At 38.0% G+C, this 13,484-nt stretch overlaps 1 protein-coding gene across 5 annotated transcripts in view; it reads right to left on the bottom strand.

Moving 5' to 3' along the window:
- Nucleotides 1-13,484, bottom strand: part of LOC106092869 (uncharacterized) — a 146,263-nt gene that overhangs the window by 35,984 nt on the left and 96,795 nt on the right. The window contains exon 2 of one of the 5 annotated variants that reach the window (XM_059360717.1): nucleotides 7,901-7,931. The exons of 3 other annotated variants lie outside the window; for them this stretch is intronic. The gene's annotated coding sequence lies outside the window, so the exon portion shown is untranslated. Of the gene's footprint in view, nucleotides 1-7,890; nucleotides 7,932-13,484 lie in introns of those variants that run through there. One more of the 5 variants, XM_059360714.1, reaches the window with a different exon arrangement.

The following is a 13,484-nucleotide window of genomic DNA, read 5'->3' as shown; positions in this document are numbered from 1 at the left end:
TGCAACACATCGAAATATCCATTTCCGACCCTATTAAGTATATATATTCTTGATCAGCGTAAAAGTCTAAAACGATCTAGGCATGTCCGCCCGTAGAGATATTGAACTGAATATTAGCAGAGATTCTTTTTTTGTCCATAAGCAGATTAAGTTCAAAGATGGGCTAAATCGGACTATATCTTGATATAGCACCCATATAGACCGATCCGCCGATTTAGGGTCCTCGGCCCATAAAAGCTACATTTATTACTCGATTTTGCTAAAATTTGAAACAGTGAGTTGAGTTAGGCCACTCGACATCCTTCTTCAATTTGGTCTAGATAGGTCCAGAATTGTATATAGCTGGCATATAGACCGATCTCTCGATTTAAGGTTTAGGCCCTTAAAAGGGGAATTTATTATCCGATTTTGGTGAAATTTTATATAGTGAATTGTGCTAGGCTCTTTGACATCCTTCTTTAATTTGGATCAATTCAGATTTGGATATAGCTGCCATATAGACCGAGCTATCGATTTAAGGTGTTGGGCCCATAAAAGTCGCATTTATTGCCCGATGTCGCCAAAATTTGGGACAGTGAGTTGTGTTAGAGCCTTCGACATCTTTCTCCAGATTTGGATATAACTATTATATTGACCGATCTCTCGATTTGTGGTCTTGGGCCCATAAAACGACTTATTGACCGACATCGATGAAATTTGAGACAGTGAGTTGTGTTAGGCCCTTCACATTCTTCTTCAATTTGGCTCAGATCGGTACAGATTTGGCTATAGCGGCCATATAGACCGATCTCACAATTTAAGGTCTTAGACCCAAAAATCCGATTTCGCTCAAATTTGACACATTGACTTATGTTATGCTTTTCGACATCCGTGCCGTAAATGGTTCAGATCGGTCTATATTTGGATTTGGCTACAAAAAAGACCAATATTTTGCGTTACAAAATTGAACAATGTGACTTGTACTTATTAGACCAATCAATAACCGTGAGCAGGCGTATAAACCGCCATTATAAACTGCCATATAAACCGTTCTGGGATGTTGATTTTTTTGGCCACTTTTCGCATGAAGTGCTTTGTTATGCCTTCCAACAACTGTGTTAAGTATGGTTCAAATCGGTACATAACCTGATCTAGCTGCCATATAAACTTCTAGAGCCACTAGAGAGCGCAATTCTTATCCGATTTGGCTGATTTTCTATAACGTCTTCTCCCATAACCTTCAACATACGTGTCCAATATTGTCTTAATCAATCTTCACGGGAATATTACCCAATGGGTTCTACTATGGTCTACAACATTCAATTTATTTATGGTCCGAATCAGACTATAACTTGATATAGCTCCAATATCATAACAATTCTTATCCATTATTCTTTGTTTGCCTAAAAAGAGATACCGGGCAAAGAACTCGACAAATGTGATCCATGGTGGAGGTATACAAGATTCGGCCAGCCAAACTTAGCACGCTCTAACTTGCTTTTCAAATAATTCAAATAATTTTAGTATCTTAGGAAAATAATGATAGGTTAAGTAGGCTTTGATTTTCATTGTCATTTTTTTATTCCCTCCACCATAGGATAGGGGTATACTAATTTCGTCATTCTGTTTGTAACTCCTCGAAATATTTGTCTAAGACCCCATAAAGTATATATATTCTTGATCGCCATGACATTTTAAGTCGAAATAGCCATGTCCCTCCGTCTGTCCGTCCGCCCGTTTGTCTATCGAAAGCACGCTAACTTCCGAAGGAGTAAAGCTATCCGCTTGAAATTTTTGCATGAGGTGTTTTGTTATGATTTCCAACAACTGTGTTGAGTATGGTTGAAATTGGTCCATGACCTGATATCGCTGTTATATAAACGTATCTGGGGTCTTGACTTTTTGAGCATCTAGAGTGCGCAATTCCTATCCGATTGGAATGAAATTTTGCACGACGTGTTTCGTTATTATATCCAACAACTGTGCCAAGTATGGTTCAAATCGGTCCATAACCTGATATAGCTGCCATATAAACCGATCTGGGATCTTGACTTGTTGAGCCTCCAGAGGTCGCAATTATTATCCGATTTGCCTGAAATTTTGTACGACGAATTCTCTCATGACCATTAACATACGTGTTTATTATGGTCTGAATCGGTCTATAGCCCGATACAGCTTCCATATAAATCGATCTCTCTGTTTTACTTCTTGAGCCCACAAAGAGCGAAATTCTTATTCGAATTGGCTGACATTTTACACAGGTCTCCAACATATAATTTAATTGTGGTCCAAACCGGACCATATCTTAAGATCGCTCTAATCGCAGAGCAAATCTTTTCTTATATCCTTTTTATTTTTGCCTAAGAAGAGATGCCGGGAAAAGAACTCGACAAATGCGATCCATGGTGGAGGGTATATAAGATTCGGCCCGGCCGAACTTAGCACGCTTTTACTTGTTTGTCCTACTTTCGATTGTATGTAAAATTTGTGTTTCCTTGCATGATATTTAAATTTTTTTTATTCAATCTAAAATTTTAATTTAAAATCCGTAGACAGCGTTTGTTGATATCAGCAAACTAATTTCTCTGGGTGTGGTTCAATTTAAACGGCATTTTTGTGGTTTAACATATAAACTCTGTTCCCAATTTTAGTGCTACTGGGCGCCGTCCGTCTGTATGTCGAAAGCACGCTAACTTTAGTAGGAGTAAAGCTAGCCGCTTGTAATTTTGCAGAAATTCTTCTTATTAGTGTAGGTCGGTTGGGATTGTAAATGGGCTATATTGGTCCACGTTTTGATATAGCTGCATATAAACTTTGCTATGACTTCCAACAACTGTATTAAGAATGGTTCCAATCGGTCCATAACCTGATACAGCTGCCATATAAACCGATCTGGGGTCTTGACTTCTTGAGCCACTAGAGGGCGCAATTATTATCGGATTTAGCTAAAATTTAGCAGGAGGTATTTTGTTATGACTTTCAACAACTGTGCTAAGAATAGTTCAAATCGGTCCATAACCTGATATAGCTGCCATATAAACCGATATGGGATCTTGACTTCTTGAGCCTCTAAAGGGCGCAAGTATTATCCGATTCGGCTGATATTTTGTACAACGCCTTCTCCCATGACCTTTAACATACGTGTCGAATATGAAATGAATCAGTTTATAGGCTAATACAGCTCACCTAAAAACGGATCTCCCTATTTTACTTCTTCAGCCCCTAAAGTGGATGAAATGTTATACAATGACTTCTACTATGGTCTCTAATATTCAATATTCTTTTATCCTTTGTTTGCCCAAGAAGAGATACCGTGGTAAGAGCTCGACAAATGCGATCCATGGTGGAGGGTACATAAGATTCGGCCCGGCCGAACTTAGCACGCTTTTACTTGTTTTTATTTTCATTGTATAAAAATTGTATTCAGTCAGCAAATATTTTTAGACTTGGCTGGAAGACAAAATAAAATAGTCTTAAAATTTTGTAATTGTTTGCGTTTTACTTTTTGCTACCGACACCACGTCAATTGGTGACCCCGACTAACACAGAAAATTCAAAATGCTTCATACCCCACAAAGGAATGCAATTAATGGCAACGGAGCAGGAGTTAATCCACCAACACCGGAACAAGGCAGTAGAACCTTAAATTCGATTATGGACGAGGCCTTTAACTCAAGACAACAAGAAATTTCCAGAGTTGCGGTCAAGAATCCACCATTTTGGCATAGTAACCCGGCGTTATGGTTCAAGCAAATCGAAAGCCAATTCATACCGTCAGGTATGATACCGTCACAGGTATTCATACCGTCGCACAGTGGCGCAAACGCAAAAATCATATCTTTTGAACACATTAAGACTGAACTGAATGATTTAAACGGCATATGAAAGATAACTGTTCAGGCTATGAAATTAATGGGTGCACCCAGGCATGAAATTAATGGGTGCTACGCCTTGTAGGTGCTTAGTAGCTTAAGTCCAAATTTGTGAAAAAATGGAAAATAAGTGGATTTAAAATAATATTTTTTTTATAATTTTATACGCTTTAATGCTTTAAAATTATTAACTCAAAAATAAAAAAAAAAACTTGGACAACCCTTGAGTTGCAATCTGTCAACTGACAGCTCTATTGTAAAGCTAGACATTTTTGAAGTTATAAGTACTCAGAACGTTTTGACATACGAGCGCTATTCGTGTTGTTTACAGTAACTTAAAAGATTCATCTAGCCGAATTCTCGAAAAAATGGAATTAAATCGTGAAAATTTTCGTGCGATTATTTTTTACAACTTTCGACGTGGTTTAACTTAACAACAGTGCATCGATTTACTTAAATCAATTTTTGGCGATGAAGATCCACCACGGACCAATGTTTATCGATGGTATGGTGAATTCAACCGAGGTCGTAGTTCTCTCCAAGACGAATTTCGTGAAGGTTGTCCAAAATCAGTTGTTCAAAAAACCATTGATGCTGTGCGATTCTTAACGATTCGAGTATGGTCTATATCAGTCTTTAGCCTGATATAACCGTTATTTAAAGCGATCACCTGATTTGACTTATTGCGTCGTAGACGGTGCAATTCTTAACCACTTTGGCTGAAATTTTGCATATGTCGATTTGGTATGACCTCCAACAACTGTGCCACATATGGTCTAAATTGGTTCATAACCTGACATAGCTGGCATATAAACCGATCTTCCAATTTGATTTTCTAAGCGTTTTGAAGGCCCAATTATTATTCGATTTGCCTAAAATTTTGGTGGTGATATTTGTATATGACTTGTACAGCATGACAAGTACGGTCCATATCGGTCAATATCTTAATTTAGCTCATATAAATTTGAAAAAGTCATTTAAGGATCTTGACCATTTCGGTCCATGGTGGAGGGCATATAAGACTGGCCCGGCCGAACTTAGCACGATTTTAATTGCTTTTAATTTGTTTTGTGACTTCACATGCCGCTTTGAAGAAATAATTGGATCTGAAGATGTTGCCAAAATGTTGTATAGTTCTTCATTTTGCCTCAGCCCTGATGCTTTTAAAGTGTTCTGCAATCTATATTTTTAATAGAATTTGCTAAGAGACTCCTGTGCTTCTTCAGAAAGCTCTCCAATTGGCAACGACTGATATTCAATTACATCTTTGCCATGTGAAAATATTTTATGGACTGTTGGGGTCAATTTCTTCTGTGGGTACTTTTCCGCTAAAAGTGTTGTAGTTTTTGATTCATATTATCTATATTTTGTAGAATGGTGCTTTCCTTGCAGTTAAAGACATTTAAAATAGATCCTTATCTTTTAACGATCTCCTAGAAGTGTTTCCATTGTTTGAGTTTCTGTATCCCTACTTGGGGAAGTCTACTTTTAGCCCAAGTTGTTTAAAAAAATCATGCTCTATTTGCTTCTCTCTGATATTTTCCTAATCTAGTTGATGTATTTTCATCGAAGTTTCTTCCTTTTGTGTCAGGATATACGTCAATTTTAGCAAGAACGCCATGCACTTTATCCTCGCATGCTAAGTTGTCAATCCATATTCGTAGTTCTCCTTCTTTGTAGAATAGTTCAAATTACCGAAGTTCTTCTGACTCTTTTTATAAATTGGACATGACAATATCGAGGTTGTTCCTGGCAGATGGAACTCGTTCAACACTGCGGGCTTAATCTTGCTTATTTGTTGTTCAATATCCGTTGCACCGTTGCACTTATGAGCTTTCCAGATTCCTATGCAAATTGAAACATCGACAATAATGCACTGATGAAGGACGTGGATTTTTCCAGTGAAGTGAAACGTCAGATACTGGCCGCAAAGGAATGGTGAAAGCCGAGCTTCGAATGCTGGCGATAAAATAAATTTGTTCGGACAGCAAAAACATACAATACAAGAAACTAATCACATGCAAGCCAATGGGCTTAAAAATAATTAAAATTATGCTAGTGCGCCCAGTAGCACTAAAATTGGGAACAGAGTTTATATGTTAAACCACAAAAATGCCGTTTAAATTGAACCACACCCAGAGAAATTAGTTTGCTGATATCAACAAACGCTGTCTACGGATTTTAAATTAAAATTTTAGATTGAATAAAAAAAATTTAAATATCATGCAAAGAAACACAAATTTTACATACAATCGAAAGTAGGACAAACAAGTAAAAGCGTGCTAAGTTCGGCCGGGCCGAATCTTATATACCCTCCACCATGGATCGCATTTGTCGAGTTCTTTTCCCGGCATCTCTTCTTAGGCAAAAAAAAAGGATATAAGAAAAGATTTGCTCTGCGATTAGAGCGATCTTAAGATATGGTCCGGTTTGGACCACAATTAAATTATATGTTGGAGACCTGTGTAAAATGTCAGCCAATTCGAATAAGAATTTCGCTCTTTGTGGGCTCAAGAAGTAAAACAGAGAGATCGATTTATATGGAAGCTGTATCGGGCTATAGACCGATTCAGACCATAATAAACACGTATGTTAATGGTCATGAGAGAATTCGTCGTACAAAATTTCAGGCAAATCGGATAATAATTGCGACCTCTGGAGGCTCAACAAGTCAAGATCCCAGATCGGTTTATATGGCAGCTATATCAGGTTATGGACCGATTTGAACCATACTTGGCACAGTTGTTGGATATAATAACGAAACACGTCGTGCAAAATTTCATTCCAATCGGATAAGAATTGCGCACTCTAGAGACTCAAGAAGTCAAGACCCAAGATCGGTTTATATGACAGCTATATCAGGTTATGAGCCGATTTGAACCATATTTGGCACAGTTGTTGGATATCATAACAAAATACTACGTGCCAAAATTCATTCAAATTGGATAAGAATTGCGCCCTCTAGAGGCTCAAGAAATCAAGACCCAAGATCGGTTTATATGACAGCTATATCAGGTTATGAACCGATTTGAACCATACTTGGCACAGTTGTTGGATATAATAACGAAACACGTAGTGCAAAATTTCATTCCAATCGGATAAGAATTGCGCACTCTAGAAGCTCAAGAAGTCAAGACCCAAGATCGGTTTATATGACAGCTATATCAGGTTATGAACCGATTTGAACCATACTCGGCACAGTTATAGAATATCATAACAAAACACGTCGTGCAAAATTTCATTCCAATCGGATAAGAATTGCGCACTCTAGAGGCTCAAGAAGTCAAGACCCAAGATCGGTTTATATGGCAGCTATATCAGGTTATGAACCGATTTGAACCATACTTGGCACAGTTGTTGGATAGCATAACAAAACACGTCGTGCAAAATTTCATTCCAATCGGATAAGAATTGCGCACTCTAGAGGCTCAAGAAGTCAAGACCCAAGATCGGTTTATATGGCAGCTATATCAGGTTATGAACCGATTTGAACCATACTTGGCACAGTTGTTGGATATTATAACAAAACACGTAGTGCAAAATTTCATCCCAATCGGATAAGAATTGCGCACTCTAGAGGCTCAAGAAGTCAAGACCCTAGATCGGTTTATATGGCAGCTATATCAAAACATGGACCGATATGGCCCATTTACAATACCAACCGACCTACACTAATAAGAAGTATTTGTGCAAAATTTCAAGCGGCTAGCTTTACTCCTTCGGAAGTTAGCGTGCTTTCGACAGACAGACGGACGGACGGACATGGCTAGATCGACATAAAATATCACGACGATCAAGAATATATATACTTTATGGGGTCTCAGACCAATATTTCGAGTAGTTACAATCAGAATGACGAAATTAGTATACCCCCCATCTTATGGTGGAGGGTATAATAAAAAGTTTTTTTTTATCCAATGGTTAACGCTTTTTGATTTGATTTTGGACAAGCGAAATGTGTCTAATGTGAAATAATTTACGAATTTTACATATTTTGGGTGAAAATGATAAAACAAGCTGGGTCAAATATTTGACATACCTGAACATACCTTTAGAAGAGTAAAAATTTGGTACGGTTTTCTGCAAAAAATCGTGGACTTAAGTTTCAAATACTACCGGCAAGAAAAATAACATCCCAAATTGTAATCTGTGGCATATTAGGTATGCCACAGATTACAATTTGAGATGTTATTGTAAAAATTGTATGGAAAAAAATACTTAGGATATTGTTACTGAAACTAACTAACGTTGTATTAGTAAGTAAAAAATAATTTGCTACATCAATTTTTAGTTATTGCAGAGTAAACGGAGGTATATACATATGTACCTTAAAATATGTAAGTGTACTTTTAAGATATTTTTCATAGCTGCCAGTAAAACATATATGTACCTCTTTACGGTCGGAATTTATTAGAATGTGTTTTGTTTACGTTTTTGCGCAAGTGCATGCTGAATAGCCAACGGCTGTGTGTGAATTGGCGGGTAAATACGCTTGCCTAAATACATACCGACAATCGGATGAATCATCCGATATCGCATCCTTACCGACTAGGGATCCCAAAGTCGACTTTTGACTAAACGCTTAGTCGAGTAAAACAGTCAAAGTCGACTTTCAATGATTGAGCAGTTGAATAATCGACTTTGAAGTCGAAAAAAGCGGCATAGAGAAAAAAATTTGCACAGATATACAAGTTTGGCTTTGCTATTGGGCCATAAACATTCCATTAAGGAACAGGGGCAAACTTCTCACATACCAATGAGTGCTGTCCGATTCAAGTTTAAGCTCAATGATAAGAGGCCTCCTTTTATCTGCCCCATGTCACTATGGACATACACGTGAGTCAGTAATCGGCTTGTTGTGCGCTCCAAAAACTATGAAGTAACCTCTAAAAAGACAATTTTAAGCTAGCAATTCCATCCTACTTACAAAATCTTTAATTGTTCTCAATACCACTCCCCTAAGTTGGTTCATGTCTAGTATTGTGTCTCCACCTAAGTTCCGGTGTCGATTAGACGTGTTTTTTTTTTTTTTGTTTGTTTTTTCATAGCGTTTCTATGCAATGGTATCACTTTCTATGGTATTTTGGTATCACTTTCAACATCTGCGCTAAGTATGGTTCAAATCGGTCCATGTTTTGATATAGCTGCCATATAAACCGATCTTGGGTCTTGACTTCTTGAGCCCTAGAGGGCACAATTCTCGTACGATTTGACTGAAATTTTGCGCGTAGTGCGTGCTAAGTTCGGCCGGTCCGAATCTTATATAAATCCACCATAGATCGCATTTGCCGCTATCTCTTTTTAGGCAAACAAAGAATATTGAATAAGAACTGTTATGCTATTGAAGCTATATTAAGTTATGTTTCGATTCGGACCGTAAATAAAGTTCAGTCAAATCGGACGAGAATTGCGCCCTCTAGAGGCTCAAGAAGTCAAGACGCAAGTTCGGTTTATATGACAGCTATATCAGGTTATTAACCGATTTGAACCAAACTCACCACAATTAAATTATATGTTGGAGACCTGTGTAAAATGTCAGCCAATTCGAATAAGAATTGCGCCCTCTAGAGGCTCAAGAAGTCAAGACCCAAGATCGGTTTATATGGCAGCTATATCAAAACATGGACCGATTTGGCCCATTTACATTATGAACCGACCTACACTAATATAAAGAATTTGTGCAAAATTTCAAGCGGCTAGCTTTACTCCTTCGAAAGTCTGCGTGCTTTCGACAGACAGACGGACGAACGGACGGACATGGCTAGATCGACTTAAAATGACATGACGATCAAGAATATTGGGTTGCCCAAAAAGTAATTGCGAATTTTTTAAAAGAAAGTAAATGCATTTTTAATAGAACTTAGAATGAACTTTAATCAAATATACTTTTTTTACACTTTTTTTCTAAAGCAAGCTAAAAGTAACAGCTGATAACTGACAGAAGAAAGAATGCAATTACAGAGTCACAAGCTGTGAAAAAATTTGTCAACGCTGACTATATGAAAAATCCGCAACTACTTTTTGGGCAACCCAATATATACTTTACGGGGTCTCAGACGCATATTTCGAGGTGTTACAAACAGAATGACGAAATAAGTATACCCCCATCCTATGGTGAAGGGAATAAAAACAGCTGTGCGGACGCACTCTGAATGTTGACTGTAGCATATGGTGAAGCTATCTTAGACTGAAGCAAGGTTTATAAGTGGTACAAAATGGTTATTCATAAGTAAGTACAAAATTCACGATACCTTTTATACAGATTCAGCATTCATCTTAACGGCTTATGTTTTTATTAAGCAAATATTATATGATAACAATAAAAATACTTCTAAAAATTAATTAAAAATACAATTCCATATTTTTAAAATTGCATTTTTTATGGAACAGCCATTAAAGCTATTACGTAAATATTCCTGAAAAAATCTATTGTGTACTAGTTAATGCAAGTAAAATATATTTTAATTTATTCTAACCTTACTACAAACGTTGGTAATCATTTACTCATCAAAGGATAAACAAATTACATTGGAGAAATATTTTAAATATATTATGTACTAGATGGACAGGGCCCGCTCCGCAGTGTCTTCTTTCACTTTCTAATTAGAACCGCCACCATAGGATGGGGTTATACTAATCTAGTCATTCCGTTTGTAACACCGCGAAATATTGATCTGCGACCCCATGACCCCATCATTCTGAATCGATCTAGCTATGTCCGTCCGTCTGTCGAAATCACGATAGCAGTTGAACTCTTAAAGCCAGCCGCTTGACATTTTGAATAGATACTTCCTATTGATTCAAGTCGTTGGGATTGCAAATATGCCATATCGGTTCAGATTTGGATATAGCCCCTATATAAACCGATCCCACGATTTGATTTCATGAGCCATTTGGCTAAAATTTTTGGCAAAGACTTGAGTTATGATTTCCAACATCCATGACAGGTAAGATCCAAATCCATCTGTAAACAGATATAGCCCCAATATAAACCGATCCTCGCATTTGAATTCTTGATCCCTTAGAAGCCTCAATTTCCATCCGATTTGGCTTAAATTTGGAAAAAAGACTTGAGTTATGACTTCCAACATCCATGCCATGTATGATGCGAACCGGTCTATAAACAGATATAACCCCCATATAGACAGATTCCCGGATTTGACTTTTTGAGCCTTTCGAAGCCTCAGTTTTCATCCGATTTGGCTGAAATTTGGGACGAAAAATTGAGTTATGGCTTCCATTATCTATGCTACGTATGACTTGAATCGGTCTATAATCAGCCCCATATAAACCAATCCCCGGATTTGACTTCTTCAGCCCATAGAAGCCAAAATTTTAACCTTATTTGGTTGAAATTTGGTCCAAAACCTTATCTTATGACTTACAACATTCGTGATAGGTTTTATCCGAATCGGTCAATATGGTGACATAGGCTCCCAAAGTCCCGATATGACTTCTGGAGAGCAATATAATTCATATACAAGCTCAGTAAGTGTAAACTTAGTACGCGTTTCCTTGTTTTATCTGTCAGGAAATAAGTCCAGTTAGGGCGAAAATCTAAAAAGCCATACCAGCAGACCTTTCAGGTCTTTCGCCACAACGTGGATGTCATATTGATGCTCTACTCTCAAATACCTTTCATTTGAGCCTTGTATTGCTATGGTCGGTAAATGTATCCATTATGGGTGTATTTTCGGGTGTCGGGCGGACCCTTATATATCAGATTCGTGCTCTAATCTCAAATAGTTTTCATTTGAGACTAACGTTGTCATTACAAATACAAATTTTGCACATGAGCATTCCTAAGGTACAGGGGCAAACTTCTCAAATATCAATGAGTGCAGTCCGATTCAAATTTTGAGCTCAATGGTAAGGGGCCTCCTTTTTATAGCCGAGTCCAAACGACGTGCCGTAGTGCGACACCTGTTTGGAGAGAAGTTTTACATGGCATAGTACCTCACAAATGTTGCATGCGTTAGGAGAAAACCAGCGGTGATTTTTTTTTGTGGTCTCGCCAGGATTCGAACTCAGGCGTTCAGCATCATAGGCGGACTTTCTTACCTCTGCGCTACGGTGGCCTCATTTTTATTTGGTTGGCTTTGAAGGTGGGGCGGCTCCCCTAGATATCCCACCCTAAATAAGGAAACCAAAGTTCTGTTTTTGAGTTATTACAAACAAACCAAATTTCAAGAAATCACCCCACTCCGAGATCTGGCCTTTTTGAAAATAGGTAAGGGGAGGGTCCGCCCATTAAAGTTTGTATGTTAGATCTACTTCATTCTCTTGATTTTGATGGTGGATTGGAGTAGCCAAACCCTTTGCCCCGAAAGTGGATATCAGATTCATACTCTACTCCCAAAAAACACATTTGAGGTACACATTGCTATAGTCGGTATGTATGTGTAGTTTAGGGGGAGTTTAGAGTTGAGGCCATAAAACAGATATCGGATTTGAGTACCTGTTTGCCATAGTCCACAAATATATCTAGTATGAGGGGCACGTAAGGTGGGTGGCCACCCACGCGCTTAGGCCTAAAAAAAATCTGCATCTTGCTTTACTCTCCAATTTCTTTTATATCAGCCCCAATTGCCATTGGTTTAGGAGGAGTTTATTGGGTGAGACGACCCCCAAACAATTTGCATCAAAATTGAATATCAAATTTGTTTACTACTATCAAATACCCATTATTAGAGCCCATTATTGCCATAGTAGGCAAACATGGTCCGTATGAAGGGAATTTAGGAATTTTTGAGGTCAAAAAGTGTACTCTACTACCAATGACCTTTTATTTATGCCTATTCTATTCTTTTCGACCTTTATGTATTATTTTTAGTTCCTTTTATCGGGTCGGGGATTGCCTTTTGACACGTCCTTTTATTTGCGTACAATATAATCTCGGTCGTTGTTTTTATTGGAAGGAGAGAGTCAGTCGCCCCGACGCTAAGAACCAAAAGACAAACTATTTGAGTCCTTTATTGTCGTGATCTACATGTCCTTTTGAACGATAGGACGTGACGCAGATAGTTGAACCCTTCTATCATTATTAGATTCGAACTTTACTGTCCTAGACCTTTCTTTTAACACTAGCCTGATCGAACCCTATCCCGATTGAACCCTATCCCGATCGAACCCTATCCCGATCGAACTACACGTCCTATTGAAGGGTATCTAATGGGTTGGCTAGTCTCGGACTTTGTCCCAAAAGTATATACCAGATTGGTAGTATACCCATTTTTTGGGTTGGGGAGGCCCGATAGACACCTCAGCCTAAATTCTTATAACAGATGTGTATTCAAATTCCAAACCCCTTTCATTTGATACCCATATTGTCCAAAGCGGTAAAGTGTCCTGTTGGGCCCTCCTTGGCACCCCACCTCAGATTCTGATACCAAATTTTTGATTTAAGATTAATGTAAGTGTGCAAACTAAATTTCGCTTAAATCGTCCTAGCCATCTACGAGATCTGGTGATTTTGAAAATTATTGTTAAAGTCCGTCTAAGAGAGGGAAAGTTAAAAATAATACCACAAACAACCGCAACGAAGATAATTGCTGTATGATCAATTTTGACCACTCTGCCCTCTTTCTGTTCATGTTGACTTCACCAAATTAGCGCCACTTACTGGTTGTTTTC

This window comes from Stomoxys calcitrans, chromosome 1, assembly GCF_963082655.1.
Source record: "Stomoxys calcitrans chromosome 1, idStoCalc2.1, whole genome shotgun sequence".
Classification (NCBI taxonomy): Eukaryota; Metazoa; Arthropoda; class Insecta; order Diptera; family Muscidae; genus Stomoxys; species Stomoxys calcitrans.
This window is presented reverse-complemented; position numbering and strand designations above follow the sequence as displayed.